Consider the following 16,737-nt stretch of genomic DNA (forward strand, 5'->3'; position numbering starts at 1 on the left):
AGGGAACTGGCTGAGGTCATTGCTAGACCACTCTCCATCATCTTCACCAAGTCTTGGGAAACGGGAGAGGTGCCTGAGGACTGGAGGAAAGCAAATGTCACTCCTGTCTTCAAAAAGGGCAAGAAGGAGGACCCGGGTAACTATAGACTGGTTAGCCTCACCTCCATTCCTGGGAAAGTGATGGAACACCTTATCCTTGGTGCCATCTTAAGGCATACCAAGGGTAAGAGGGTTATGAGGGGCAGTCAACATGGCTTCACCAAGGGGAAGTCATGCTTGACCAACCTCGTAGCCTTTTATGAGGAAATAACATGGTGGATGGATGATGGCAGAGCGGAGGATGTGGTCTACCTTGACTTCAGCAAAGCATTTGACACAGTCTCCCACAGCATCCTCGCAGCTAAATTGAGGAAGTGTGGTCTGGATGATCGGGTAGTGAGGTGGACTGTGAAGTGGCTGAAGGAGAGAAGCCAGAGACTTGTAGTCTATGGGGCGGAGTCTAGTTGGAGGCCTGGATCTAGTGGAGTGCCTCAAGGGTCAGTACTGGGACCAGTATTATTTAATATATTCATCAATGATTTCGATGAGGGAATTGAGTGTACTATCAGCAAGTTTGCTGATGACACTAAGCTGGGAGGAGTGGACGACATGCCAGAAGGCTGTGCTGCCATCCAGAGAGACCTGGACAGGCTGGAGAGTTGGGCAGGGAATAACTTGATGAAATATAACAAGGGAAAGTGTAGAGTCCTGCATCTGGGCAGGAACAACCCCAGGTTCCAGTATAGATTGGGGAATGACCTGTTAGAGAGCAGTGTAGGGGAGAGGGACCTGGGGGTCCTGGTGGACGACAGGGTGACCATGAGCCGAAACTGTGCCCTTGTGGCTAAGAAGGCCAATGGCATCCTGGGGTGTATTAGAAGGGGGGTGGTTAGTAGGTCGAGAGAGTTCCTCCTTCCCCTCTACTCTGCCCTGGTGAGACCTCATCTGGAATACTGTGTCCAGTTCTGGGCCCCTCAGTTCAAGAAGGACAGGGACCTGCTGGAGAGAGTCCAGCGCAGGGCAAATAAGATGATTAAGGGAGTGGAGCATCTCCTTTATGAGGAAAGACTGAGGGAGCTGGGTCTCTATAGTTTGGAGAAGAGGAGATTGAGGGAACATGTCAATTCCACTCATGACACAGTACTGAAAGAAGACGAGATGACACCCTTGCAACTCATTTTTCCTATTAAGCTAAATTAGAAATTCAGCTTCTATGACAGATGTCATGCAACCCTCTGGAACCGAAACATTACAGAGTGCTGGAAGCTTCAGAGCTATCCCAATTAGAAATAAGGTTTCATTTTCACCAGTTATTTTACCTTTAAGCAATATATTTCTGTGTTCTTTTGCAATTTTTCTGTTACTGGCTTTGTCTGCCAGTGTGTGTAAGTATAAAACATTTCTAAAATCATTCCTATTTTCTCTGAGTTTGTTCTCTAGTACAAACTCCAATAAGTAAAGGTGACACAAGTCCAGAGGAGGGCCACGAGGATGATTAGGGATTGGAGCATCTCCTGTAGGAAGACAGTCTGAGAAAGTTGGTGCTGTTCAGCCTGGAGAAGAGAAGGCTGCATGGAGACCTCATAGCAGCCTTCTGGTGTCTGAAGGGGGCCTATAAGGATGGTGGAGAGGGACCCTTAATTAGGGACTGTAGTGGCAGAACAAGGGTTACCGGTTCAAACTTAAACAGGGGATGTTTAGGTTAGATATAAGGAAGAAGTTCTTTACTGTGAGGGTGGTGAGGCACTGGAATAGGTTGCCCAAGGAGGTTGTGAATGCTCCACCCCTGGCAGTGTTCAAGTCCAGGCTGGACAGAGCCTTGGGTGTCATGGTTTAGTGTGAGGTGTCCCTGCCCATGGCAGAGGGATTAAAACTTGATGATCTTAAGGCCCATTCCAAACCTAACTATTCTATGATTCTATGTTGTTATTTGCACTCTTCTTTTTTTTTTTTCTCATTTTATTTTGATCTGTGGCATATACATAGAATCTATTCCTTCTTTACCTGTCTCAGTGGGATATTGTAAGATATAGCTGGCTAGAATGAAACAGCATTAGGGCTCTTAGAAAATCATGCTATATAAAAGTATTAAACAGGATGCAAATGTTTATTTTCCCAAAGTCTATCGTCAATACATCTGCTGTTAAACTTCTAAGTGGCTCTATTTGTTATTTGGCTGACGACAATAGCTCAGAGCATTTAATTTACACTGTTATCTTTATCATTGCATTGCACAATTATATGATTACTTCTGCTTATTTTCTGTGATCATGTTCTAAACTGAAATGCACTTTCTTTTGCCCTTAACTAAGCACCATATAATTTTTTTTTTTAAATCTGCTTCTGAGAAAACATGTAATTTTACATATAGCACATTAACTAAAAGATGGAAAATATGCAATTATGTAATGTCTTTATGAAGATTATCACACTTTGATTCTTACTCAAATAAATTACTCTGTTCTATGGTAGCCAAAATATATGGCAACAATTTTAAAATGACTCAGTAAGCTGGTATTTTAATAATAGTAAAACAAATTAATGAACATTACTTATGGAATGTTGAAGTGAGATGACAACTTTGATATTAAGAAATTGTTTGAAATAAATAAAAAATCTCCCAATTAAAAAAAAAGGAAAGCTTTTTAAAAGTAATTTCAAGGTCTTTTTTGTTTAAAAACTGTTAAAACCCATTGCTCTGCAAAGAAATGTACAAAGTCATGTGTACATGTCATGTGTACATGTGTACATGTCATGTGTACATGTACAAAGAAATGTGTAGAAAGTCATATTTTTAAGAATGTCAAAAGACTTGTTTTAATTATCTTTTGAATACTAAAATCAATATTATCTTGAATATCTATGAATAATATCTATGAATAATAAAATAAAAATTTTCTTTTGAATGTCAAGAATTATTAATAGCCAAATTTAAGACCTAAATGGCAAATTAATGCCTTAATAAATCAATATGAAATCTGTTGTAAAACCGACCTTTCCAGGAATTTTTCTTACTCAACTTCAGGCAGACGATTTTTGAGAGATGTTCATGGCATATGAATCACACAACTTTTTATATAATGAACCCATTTTTTTAGAAATTTGCTATACATTCATTTAAACACATAAAAATGTGTTTTCATTAAAGTAGATCCTGTATATCACCAAACAAGAGACCTAACCTTGACTTTTCCCAAATCAATGTGATTTGTACTAAATACCACCAAAATAACTTTATAACTGCTCTTCTAAATGCAATATTGAAATATGATGAAATCAAGCCCTGCTTAACAATCTGTTATGACATGCAGGCAGAACCTTACACTACACATAATACATTTGGAATTTCCTATTATCTATGTATAGTGGCTATTTATTTTTTATGTGAGATTTTTTGAGGTGGGGAGTGGAAGCATAGTCCAAGATCATATGTCAGATGCTGAACAGTGTGAAAAGAAGCTAGTTAAAATTCTGCAGCTTTTTGCAGAAAGAAAAATGAATTAGTCTTTCAACCTTTCCATTCTTTTGTAGAGACAATTATAGAATGCAAATATTTGTAAACCATATATTTTGGTTTTCAATACCAAAGTTATTTTAAAAAAAAAATCAATATACCTCTCTTATTTGCAGTGTGCAGCTGCTCAAAAAAAAAAAAAAAAGTTATAAAAGTACAGAAGCATCATTTTTTCTTATAAACTGCTTTTTCATTTCTACCTGGAAATTATTTTTAAGCACTATTTCTAAATGATTTCAATACTTTTCTCCAATTCTTCATAAGGCTTATTTCTTTCCATTGTATATCTTTATGTAAATATGTAATACTTCTATTTGGAATATGTTGTGTTAATATATACAAATTTTGAGGTCAACTTATGCTCTGGTTTTCATTTTATGTCATCATACATATGTTAGTGGATGTAAATGACAATATGTAAATTGATATCGGGTTTTATGAAATCCTTAGCTTTACAACACCTAAAAAGATGTGTAAAACCCCATGCAAATATTCTAAAAATATTATAAAATATAGATTCTTCACTGAAATTTGTCCTGTGCTAACATGTTATTTAGGTATAAAAGAATGAGTATATAGAGTACAAACTTACAGTTCTGTGCCATCTTCAGTAGGCAGTCAAGGTCAATGGACAGCTTTATGCATTATGCATTTTAGAATATCAGTTATATGACTGATCTATGTCAGCTGAGAATCAACCCTGCCATCCAGTTAAAAAAAAATAAATTCATACATACATTGAAAATTTACTATCATCGTTCTTAGGTATTCATTCCAAAGTGCTTGTGTCATTTGATTACCACATCTGCAACAAATTAATGGAAGATGATGATGACTAACAACAGAAGTTTTGATGTTCCTCTAACTAGGACTTATGAAAATTGTTAATTTTTCAATATGTTTCTAACAGCATGGAAAACAGTCTTTCATAATTCAGCCTGGAAGTTCACTTAATACAGGAAATAAGTATGATCACAGTAGACCAGAGATGTTTTGTTATTACTACTACTTGTTTATTGTTTATTGCTTATTTATTAAGTTGAAGCCAACATGGTGTTTAGGCATTATTTGGGTATCACGAAAGTCACTTTAAAAGTTCCTCATTGATTTGAAGAGATTTTTTATTTGCTAGCATTCTCTTCTGGCTGTTCTTGCTTCTTTGCTGGCAATTTAGTATCTCAGTTCGATAGATAAGCCTACTTTTTAGTGCTACATAGCAATGCTCAAGGAGTGTGATGAAAGTTGGATATCTACTCATAGCGATATTTAAGTGAACATTAATTTCTGTCATTATAATTCTTTACCCGTTGATTGCTGTAGCTGAAGAATGATGAATAAAGTAAAAAAAAACAGCTGTCTTCCCTAAAATTGTTAGAAGATGGTTTCAGTCTCTGTAACTTCAATCATTAGCATCAATAGAACCATATATGAAAGTACAAATGTAAATGCCTATGAGATACAAATAAACCATGTGTGTTACTTCAAAGTGTAAGAACTTAGAATACGTGATAAGATGATGATTTGGGTAGAGCAGGAATAGACACACTTCTTGCATAATTTATTTTAAACACACCAGTTTCACATAAATAGCCAATAAGAATGTTTTGGAAGCATGAGATTTTTTCTTTATGTAGTGTATTATGAGTGAGCCACATTTTGCATAAGGAGAAGTTATTTATTAATGTATGTGTTTGTAGATGTATTCTTGCAAAATTATTTTTGTCACGAGAGATTGCCAAGTTACTCACTCACTGCATCCAGTTTTTTGCTTTCTTCTTGCTTTCAGATTTCAATATTTATTAATAAGAATGTAGATAGCATTATTATGTACACCAGCTAAGTAGATGGCTGGTTCTCTGACAGAAATACAAATGTAGTTTATGCCAGGGCTTGCACAATATGCATACAAAAGACACCATTTTCTACAATAGTGATACTTGAAGATATCCTACTATGCATCAGCTATTGCCCTCATATACCGCATCAAGACCTTGTACCAGAAAGGCAATTTTGCCCCAAATTACACTGATTATAATCTTATGCTACATGAAAAACTACAAGATCTTGTTAGGTTTCCTAGAGGTGAAGAAGGTGACATGAAAGGTTGAGGTGATCAGGTGTTCATTTGCCATGACATGTTCCAGAGTCTTTACCGGTATAACAATTTTGATGAACTGCCAAGGTTGATTTTTCAACTAACATCTTTTTTAACCTAAACAATTCTATGATTCTGGGAAAGAGTTGAGCAACACTGTTTCAAATAAAAATGGTGAAGATGTCTGCACAAGAAATCAGTGATATATGTTGTCCTATTGCTGAATGTCATGTATATAGGTATATGCATATGTCCTTCAATAACTTTAAAGTCTGAAAATACCAAGTTCAAGAAAGTAATTTGAAATATATTTGAAATTTATTACTACTACTAAGTATGACTCCCAGTTTTGACCAACAACTCCAGTTTCATTGCACGTTTCTTCAAAGTTATCAAAGATCCTTCATTGTAACCTGGAAATATATGGGATAGACTTACTGGAGATTTCAAAACAGAAAAATATAAGGAAACGATATCTTTCTAAAATTAAAATATTCTGCTAATTTCCCCCTTTTTACAGAAAGATTAAGAATAAGAAATTGAACATATTCTAGCAGTGTGTGCTCACAATGCAGAAAGCCAACCGTATAATTGGATGCATCAAAAGGAGTGTGACCAGCAGGTTGAAGGAGGTGATCCTGCCCCTCTACTCTGCTCTTCTGATCCTGCCCCTCTACTCTGCTCCTCACTGGGAGCACTGTGTACAGTTCTGGTGTCCTCAACATAAAAAGGACAAGGAACTGCTGGAACAAGTCCAGAGGAGGGCCACGAGAATGATCAGGGGACTGGAGCACCTCCTGTAGGAAGATAGGCTGAGAAGGTTGTGGCTGTTCAGCCTGGAGAAGACTTCATGGAAACGTCATAGCAGCCTTCCAGTGTCTGAAGGGGGGCTATAAGTGTGCTGGAGAGGGACTCTTCTTTAGGGACTGTAGTGGCAGGACAGGGGTAACGGGTTCAAACTTAAACAGGGGAAGTTTAGGTTAGATATAACAAAGAAGTTATTTCCTGTCAGGGTGGTGAGGCACTGGAATGGGTTGCCCAGGGAGGTTGTGAATGCTCCATCCCTGGTGGTATTCAAGTCTAAGTTGGACAGAGCTTTGGGTGACATAGTTTAGTGTGATGTGTCGCTGGCCATGGCAAGGGTGTCGGAACTAGATGATAAGGTTCTTTCCAACCCTAATTATTCTATGATTCTATGAAACCTTTTGCACCTTTTTCTTCTGTATATTTCAGGGTATAGGCAATAACACATCTCTAAGGCAGTGACCTTCATAGGCAGGAAAATTGCCCTTTTTTTTTTTTAGCTCCCTTTTGAGAGGTGAATGTTGGGGTGTTTTGTGATTTAGATGACCTTCATTCACAGCTGGTTAAATAAGTACTGTATTTTATAAAGACATTAAGACACCAGGCATTTGGATTAGTAGTGTTTGCCATCATTCATACTCAATAATTGAGGTCACAGGGATTATAAACTCTAATGCGTCAAATTGAATTCACCAGCAACAATCTAAAATCCTTTAATTATCTGCTTTGGGGGCAACAGATTAACTAGAACCTGTCAGTAACAAGTAGACATGCTGTTCACTTTTGCTTTTTTTTTTTTTCTTTTTCTTTCTTTTGTGAACTACTGACAATTTTTTAACCAACAAATGTCAAAACCAAAACCTAACCCAAATCCTCCCTGTTTCTTTAGAAGTTTTACTTTACCATTTATCACAATCACTACATATTTTAAACATCTGTTACACAGTGGATAACAAGAGTGGTAAATCATAGTTCTTTGTCACTTTCATCCATGTATCACAGATTCATATTAGAGATATGTACTTAAAATGTCATTAGGTTTGGTCATAAAATGTTAACCAAAAAGATAGATGTAGTAAGAAAGATATATAGGCAGTTAGAGTGTTCTCCATTTCATTTCCTGCTTAACTGAACACTGTCTTTCTTAAAGTTCCTTGCTAATTTCTGTCACTATAATACAGACATAATTCTTATTTTCATTTTCTTCTCATTAGATGCTTGATATTCACTTCTTATTAGATGTTTTAGATTCACTAATGAAATGCTGTCAAAAATTTCTCACTCAAATTCTTCGTGATAAACGTCATTAATATAAAATTTTTAGTTAATAGTTTTATTCTTTCAGATTATTTCATGCTGCTGTTAATCTTTCTTCACAAAGTCATAGGTACATTTTCAATCAGTACTGTTCTAGTACTGTTCTAGAAGCTAGAAATATTATAGAATGGTTCAGATATTATAAGATTTTATATATTATTATTATGTATAATGTGTAAATTGTATATATATGCATATTAATAAAGGACAAAAGCATTAGCAATATGTTAGGTTGTTAATTTCCTCCATAATAACAAACACCATGAATGCTAAATAAGCAGTCTTCCTCTACCATTAATTTGTTACCTATGATTAACTTCTGCTCTGGACATGTATTTTAAAATTATAATTTTCTAAAACTTGCCTTTTCATATAAAAGGTGTGAGGCAGCAGAGATTAAAGGGGGAAGATGGAAAGAAAGGCTTATGAGAGGTGAATGTTATCCATTGTCACAGAATTTCAGGGACCTCACTGAAGTTTTGTTCTTGCATTCACGCTCTTTATTTTTTTTTTTTTTTTTTAATTTTTCAGGTATTGTTATCTTATTTTTTTAAATTCCTTCATGACAAGTGCAAGGTCCTACAATTGGGTCAGGGCAATCCCAAGCACAGCTACAGGTTGGTCAGAGAAGAGATTCAGAGCAGCCCTGCAGGGAAGGACTTGGTGGTGTTGGTCAATGAGAAAATGAACATGAGCCGGCTTCAGTGTGCTCTTGCAGCCTAGAAAGCCAACTGTATCCTGGGCTGCATCAAAAGGGGCATGACCACCAGGTGGAAGGAGGTGATCCTGCCCATCTACTCTGCTCCTCACTTGGAGCACTGTGTACAGTTCTGGTGTCCTCATCATAAAAAGGACATGTAACTGCTGGAACAAGTTCAGAGGAGGGCCACGAGGATGATCAGGGGATTGGAGCATCTCCTGTAGGAAGATAGGCTGAGAAAGTTGTGGCTGCTCAGCCTGGAGAAGACTTCATGGAAACCTCATAGCAGCCTTCCAGTGTCTGAGGGGGGCCTATAAGGATGCTGGGGAGTGACTCTTCATTAGGGATTGTAGTGACAGGACAAGGGGTAAGGTGTTCAAACTTAAACAGGGGAAGTTTAGATTGGGTGCAAGGAGGAAGTTCTTTCCTGTGAGGAAGGTGAGGCACTGGAATGGGTTGCCCAAGGAAGCTGTAAAAGTTCCTTCCCTGGCGGTGTTTAAGGCCAGGTTGGACAGAGCTTTGGGTGACATGGTTTAGTGTGATGTCTCGCTGGCCATGGCAGGGGTGTTGGAACTAGATGATCTTAAGGTCCTTTCCAAGCCTAACTATTCGATGATTCTATGGTTCTATGCAGCCCAGTGTCAGAGGAATATATATAATGCACAACTTCTACCTTCTCTTTAAAGCGGTCTTTAAAACAATAAAAGCCAGGTATTTTGGTAACTACTTCATTAGTTGTGTAAGAACAAAATGCAAACAAGTATGGAAGGCAAATAAATAATTTTGCCATTGCTAAGGTAAGTCTGCTGTAATGTACCAGTTATTATTGTTTATGTATACTGTTTTCCAGCTTTCAAGTACTTTAGTAAAATGCACTCATAGTAGATAATGATAGGTGAAGGATTGTCCTTACTCACCACTGTTTGACATTGGTTTACTGCTTCATTATTTAATGGAAAACAATGTCACATGTCAGTGGGAAAGCTTCATCTTCTCAAGACTTTATTATAGTATTGAAAGGATTGATTACTGTTGATTGGATTTTTCCGAGGACACAGTCACTTCCATGTGCTGCTGGATCTAACAGTCACTTTTTGAAATCCGGAGAAAATCAAAATAGCTTTGTTCATCACTTACATAATCCTTTCTGAAGCTGCTGGGGAAAAATAACAAACCAAACCAAACTAACCAAACAAAAAAAAAACAACAACAACAAACCGCACACACACAAAAAAACCAATCAACCAAACCCACAGAAAGAAACAACACATGCAGAGAATTTCATTCTTTTTTAGTTGGCATTACTAAAGTCTCTGTTTCATATCTCTTTTTGTTTCATAAGAAAACCTGGCGGGTATGTAATAGCCTTAGATTTGATCCTTCTGTCCCTGTTATTGCAAGAGCACCTTAACTTCATTGTAAGTTTCCCTCATTAGTTCCTGCTGCCACGAAGCAAAAGGTGACAACATGCTACAAAAGTGTCTGTCCTTGGAGAGGAAGATAGGCTCCTCTCAATGGCTGCAGAGTCCCACTCCTTTCTGACTCAGCAGATCAGTCAGCTTCATTCTTCAGATCTCATTCTCCAGCTAATATGGATTACCCTTCGTTTTTCCAATTACTCTGCATTTTCTGCAGAAAGAAAAACCCAAACCAACTACAAAACAACACCCCAAAAAAACAAAAACTACAAAAAAAAAAAATCAAAACAAAAAAACAAAGCCAACAACATTAAAACTTTTAAAAGTTTATTTTTCTCAACAAAGCAAAGCTGAATTCAGCTTACTTGCAGAGGTTGCATGTTGGCAATGTCTGTATCCAATGTGTGTCTAATGCACCAGGATGTTGTTGCTACACTTCTGACACTGGAATGTCACTGGAGATTCCATTTTGCAAACATGTACAGCACAGATACGAGACATGTTTAGTGATTATGTCAGAACAGAAAGCTTCCTCCTGTGACCTACATGAGCTCTTATCTATTCCTGTAAGATATCTAAAATGAGAGGAGAAAGAACTGGATTTCAGCATGGTCTGAAATGAGTGTGAAGCTAAATGATTTCTGCTGAAGAGCAGAATTCACCAGCAGCAGTGGTGGATTCCTGAAGGTCTCAGGAAAGAAGATATATGATGTGAAAACCTGTCCTGGGTTTAGCAGTAGCAGTCATTTTTTCTTCTTAGTAGCTGGTGCAGCACTGTGTTTGTGACTTTAGGCCTGGGAGCACCGCTGATAACACGGATGTTTTTAGTTACTGCTCAAATGTTTAGTCTGACCAAGGACTTTATGAGTCCCATGTTCTTCCAAGGAGGAGGGGAAGCTGGGAGGAAGCAGAGACAGGACACCTGGCCCAAACTAACCAAAGCGGTATTCCATACCACAGCATGTCATGCCCGGTACGTAACTGGGAGTTACGTGGAAGAGCATTCAGTGCTCTGTCAGGCTCGGTCAGCGAGTGGTGAGCAGTTGTATTCCCTTCCCTTGTTATTAGCCTTATCATTATTATTATTAGTGGTAGCAGTAGAGGTCTCTGTTATACCTTAGTTACTAGACTGTAATTATCTCAGCCTGTGTGGGTGTTACATTCTTTTGATTCTCCTCCCCATCCCTCCGAGAGCAGGGGGGAGAGTAGAAAGGGTGGGGAGGAGTAGTGGACCGCATGGCTGACTTGCCAACAGGGTTTAAACCACAACGCAAACAGAGCTGGTTTAGAAATATAGTGAGACTATAGGGAATGACGGTACAGCCCGGCACAAGCAATCGAGGAAATTCCTCGATTGTGTGGAAGACAACTTCCTTCTGCAACTAATAGAGGAACCAACAAGGAGAGGTGCCATGCTTGACCTTGTGCTCACCAACAGGGAAGGGCTCGTTGGAAATGTGGCACTGCAGGGCAGCCTTGGATGCAGTGATCACGAGATGGTTCAATTTGAGATCCTTAGGACAGTGAGAAGAGCGGGCAGCAAGCCCAACGCCCTAGACTTCAAAAGAGCAGAATTTAGCCTCTTCAGGAACCTGCTTAGTAAGGTTCCATGGGATATAGCCCTAGAGGGCAGGGGGGCTCAAGACTCTTGGTTGGTCTTCCAGGATCACCTGCTACAAGCTCAGGAGTGTTGCATCCCAACCAGAAGGAAGTGCAGTAGGAGGGCCAGGAGACCTCCTTGGATGGATAAGGAGCTCCTGAGGAAAATTCAAATGAAAAAACGAGCTTTATAGAAAGTGGAAGCAAGGACAGGCGGCCTGGGAAGAGTACAAGGATGTTGTCGGGAAGCTAGAGACCAGGTTAAGAAAGCTAAGGCCCAGTTAGAATTAAACTTGGCTAGGGATATTAAGGATAAGAGGAAGAGATTCTACAGGTACATAGCAAATAAAAAACAGATTAGGGAGAATGTAGGCCCCCTCAGGAAGCTCTCAGGTGAACTAGCTACACAGGATTTGAAGAAGGCTGAGGTTCTGAATGACTTCTTTGCCTCGGTCTTCTCTAGCAAAGGCTCTGACTGCACCTCCCAAGTCTTGGAAGGCAGACACAGGGACTGTGAGAATGAAGACCTTGGGCCCACTGTAGGAGAGGAATTGGTTGGAGACGGTCTTAAAAATCTGAATGTGCACAAGTCCATGGGTCCTGATGAAATCCATCTGCGGGTCCTGCAGGAGCTGGCGAATGAAGTTGCTAAGCCACTGGCCATCATATTTGAAAAATCATGGCAGTCAGGTGAAGTTCCCAATGACTGGAAAAAGGGTAATATAACCCCCATTTTCAAGAAGGGGAAAATGGATGACCCGGGCAATTACAGACCAGTCAGTCTCACCTCTGTGCCTGGCAAAATCTTGGATCAGATTCTCCTGGAAGGCATGCTAAGGCACATGAAAAACAACAAGGTGCTTGGTGACAGCCAGCATGGCTTCACCAAGGGCAAATCCTGCCTGACCAATTTGGTGGCCTTCTATGATGGGGCTACAGAACTGATGGACAGCGGTAAAAGCAGTTGATGTCATCTACCTGGACCTGTGTAAAGCATGTGACACTGCCCCACACGACACTCTTGTCCCTAAATTGGAAAGACATCAATTTAATGAATGGACCACTCGGTGGATAAAGAACTGGCTGGATGGCCGCACACAGAGCTGTCCAGCTGGAGACCAGTTACGAGTGGTGTCCCTCAGGGATCGGTGTTGGGACTGGTCTTGTTTAACATCTTCGTCACTGACATGGACAGTGGGATTGAGTGCGCCCTCAGCAAGTTTGCCGATGACACCAACCTGTGTGGCTCGGTTGATACGCTGGAGGGAAGGAATGTCATCCAGAGGGACCTTGACACGCTTGTGAGCTGGGCTGATGCCAGCCTCATGAAGTTTAACCATGCCAAGTGCAAGGTCCTACACCTGGGTAGGAGCAATCCCAGACACAGCTACAGGTTGAGAAGAGAAGACATTCAGAACAGCCGTGCGGAGAAGGACTTGGGGGTTCTGGTCGCTGCGAAAATGAACATGAGCCAGCAGTGTGCGCTTGCAGCCCAGAAAGCCAACCGTATCCTGTTCTGCATCAAAAGGAGCGTGACCAGCAGGTCGAACGAGGTGATCCTGCCCCTTTATTCTGCTCTCGTGAGACCTCACTTGGAGTATTGTGTACAGTTCTGGTGTCCTCAACATAAAAGCGACATGGAACTGTTGGAACAAGTGCAGAGGAGGGCCACGAGAATGATCAGGGGAGTGGAGCACCTCCCATATGAAGATCGGCTGTGAAAGTTGTGGCTGTTCAGCCTGGAGAAGAGAAGGCTGTGTGGAGACCTCATAGCAGCCTTCCAGTATCTGAAGGGGGCATATAGGGATGCTGGGGAGGGACTCTTCATTAGGGACTGTAGTGATAGGACAATGGGTAATGGTTTAAAACTTAAACAGGGGAAATTTAGATTGGATATAAGGAGGACATTCTTTCCTGTTAGGGTGGTGAGGCACTGGAATAGGTTGCCCAAGGAGGTTGTGAATACTCCATCCCTGGCAGTGTTCAAGGCCAGGTTGGACAAGGCCTTAGGTGATATGGTTTAGAATGAGGTGTCCCTGCCCATGGCAGGGGGGTTGGAACTTGATAATCTTAAGGTCCTTTCCAACCCTAACTATTCTATGATTCTATGATTCTATGATCAATTAAGTATATCCTATTTAACTTGTAATCGCAAATTTCTTGTTTAAAGTTTAATAAAATAAAATCACCAGATATCTTTAAAATATCTATTAACTCTGGATGGTGAAAATATTTTTTTAATTAAATACCATTGATTTCAATAGGCTTTCATGATAGTTTAATTCTTAGAATGTACTATATTTGTATAAATCATATTAATACTCTAGAAACCCCCCAAAACCACTCTACCTTCTACTACATCAAAGTATAGTGCAACTGAATTTTTTTGGTCCAAAATAAATAACATTTTTAATGGGATGATTGCAAAGTCTTGTTTTATTTTATTTTTTATAATATTCTCAAATAGTATTTTTTATACACTTCCTCTAGCTATTTTTCTACCTTTAAAATTGCAAATTTTTAAAAGATCATTTAAATTTTGAATCTTCAATATTTTGCATTGTTTCTAATTTATTTATTTTTATTCATATGCTGAACAGATGTTTTTCTATTAATATCGTTCAATATCTTATTTCAGAGTAGTAAGCATGAGAATTATAACTTAAGAATGGATACATTCTGTACTTACTGATAAATCATATAATCTGTTGTAATCCATATATAATAATAAAATCTATTTTATAATGAAATTAAATTTATAATTGTATGTAGTTAAGATAGCTTGAACACATTTAGATTAGAATTCTGAAGATGACATGAAGCGTATAGAGGTTAATTATGTTCCTCTACATTAATTATGCATAGCATATGATCTAATTTTAAATGTAAGTCAGTAAAAAAACATAAATCATATTTTAATTTTAAGATTTTGAAGTAATAATGTTATATTTACTGCAAATATACCTTTAAAACTAAAATTACAAGATTAACAATTACATGTATATATCTTAATATTCTGAACTATCAACATATATGATATTTACAAGCAATATTTTTATGCCGTAATTTTTTTAAGATCAATTTATTACAAGAAAAAACAGCATAGTGTGAAGAAAAGAGCAATGCCACATTAAATAGCAGGTTATTTTTAGCTTCTGAGGTTAATGAACATCTGGTTTATCATATTGTGGCACTCTCACATCAGTAGCTGTATTGCAATTTGTATATCAGTCAGTGTTTTGCATTTAATTCAATTTTTTCCTGGAAAGAAAACTTCATATGAATCACAGTTTATCAGGCCTGAATTGATAACATGTGAGGGGAAAGTTGTAAAAGTGATTTACTATTACAGCATAGATCTCACTTTACCTCAACAATAACCAAACTAGAAAATAGTTGGCAGTCATAATAGTCTGGAATTATGTGTGAAATGGTGGAATACTTCACTCACAGAAGCTGACTATGCATCAGCTGACCTCTTTTGATGTTCTTTCCTGGACATCTACATTGTACCAAACCATTTCACATGAAGACAATGTGAAGCAGGTGCATTTTAACTTTTCAGTATTTTTAAGTTCACAGTATTCCCAGTATTTCCTTCAGACAACTTGCATCAGAATAATAAATTGAAGAATACCACCAAAAAAGAAAATATACAGTCATGATACATTAAAAGATTTTCTTCTATAAAGCAAGAATGCAGGAGTTAGGAAATACCCAGTTCCTTGAATGTTCTATCTTCATCATGGAGTAAAAATTACAGGTTAAAAAAATAAATCCTACTCAGTCCATATGGGCTAAGTATGAACAGTGAAGAATAAATCTGCAGAAAATGTGATGCCAAACTGTAATTAATCCGTACTAAACAAGTGTGAATTAGAAGCTCAAATTTACATGAACAGAGGATTTTTTTTTTCTTTTTTTAAATGAAATACCAAATATATTTCCACAATAAATTGTCAAGGAATCAGCCAAATGTCATATGTGTGTTCTTGGAGCAGAGAAGCACTCTAAAAGAATGTAATAAAGATATTGGAAGAAAAACCCCAAACAAAACAAAATAACAAAACAACCTAAAACAAAACCAGAGTAATAATGTGCTCCCTTAATGCCACCGCTGAAACAACTGAATGGTTTCAGATTAAAGTCTCCAAGAAAACTCAGACGTGTGAAAATATCCAGAGTAGAATACTTGCAAACCAGTGGGGAAAGGAGGGTGAATAAATAAAAAAGCTGCTGGAAATAAAATTGTAATGCAAAACATCAGTCATTTGTAACTGTCAGTGTCACTACTCATGCTATCTATCATAGCACATTGCACCAGATCTTGGGTTAATCTTTGTTCTGGAGCCAGGTGGTTCTTCCACAGCAGTGATGCTTGGAAAGCTTTTTTTCCAGATAGATATGCTCATTTAATAGCTGCCACAGAATAATTATTACTGCTTGCACTTTGCTCTTGACCAAGCTTGGTAGTATGCAAAGAAGGGTTTACAAGATGCATACGTTTCTAAAAAAATGCCATGGCTACTACTGTAAGATTGTTCTACAGATCCACAACTACAACTTTATAACCACTTAACAGAATTAAGAGAAGCAGGAATCTACTGGCTATTACAGTAACTAATTTCACATTTCTGATTTGTGGCACCTGTCCTTCTAAATATCAGCTACTTTTATTTGGTTTATTACCTCAATACCCTTGCATTATTTTCTGCATTACTGATGTCTAGACCTAACTGTGTCTAGTTTGTTAAGAATTATTTTTAGCAACTTTTCTTAAAAAAGACTGGTTTCCTAGAAGGACCTTATGATTAAATAATATTAGTCTTTATTTGGTTGGGTACAAACACTCAGTGATGATTATTGGTATCAATTATTAAACCATGCAACAAAAGAATATACTTTTAACACAAAAACATGGAAATTCAGTATTTTAACTCCTTCTACAGAGCTCTTTCATGGGAAAATCCTGCAGATTCTCTGGAAGTGACACTTGAAGCCAGTTTTAAGCTTTACTAATGATGGTAAATTTCTAGTTTTCAGACTGTAGGCTGAATTTATTGACAAAAATCTCAATAACTGAAAGATAACAGAAAAGATTGAATGAAAATAAAACCCAAACATGAAAATGCAGTTATAGTTAAAAAAAAACCCACCCCAAAACAGAAAAAAACCCCACCCCACAACTAAACCCCATGAATTTGAGAAATAGTGAAAAACAAATTTATACTAAACCTGAGCTAAACTTTTG

This window comes from Neopsephotus bourkii, unplaced genomic scaffold (genome assembly GCF_033783945.1).
Source record: "Neopsephotus bourkii isolate Nb327-2 ecotype Australia unplaced genomic scaffold, CSIRO-AGI_Nbou_v1 NB_68, whole genome shotgun sequence".
Taxonomy (NCBI): domain Eukaryota; kingdom Metazoa; phylum Chordata; class Aves; order Psittaciformes; family Psittacidae; genus Neopsephotus; species Neopsephotus bourkii.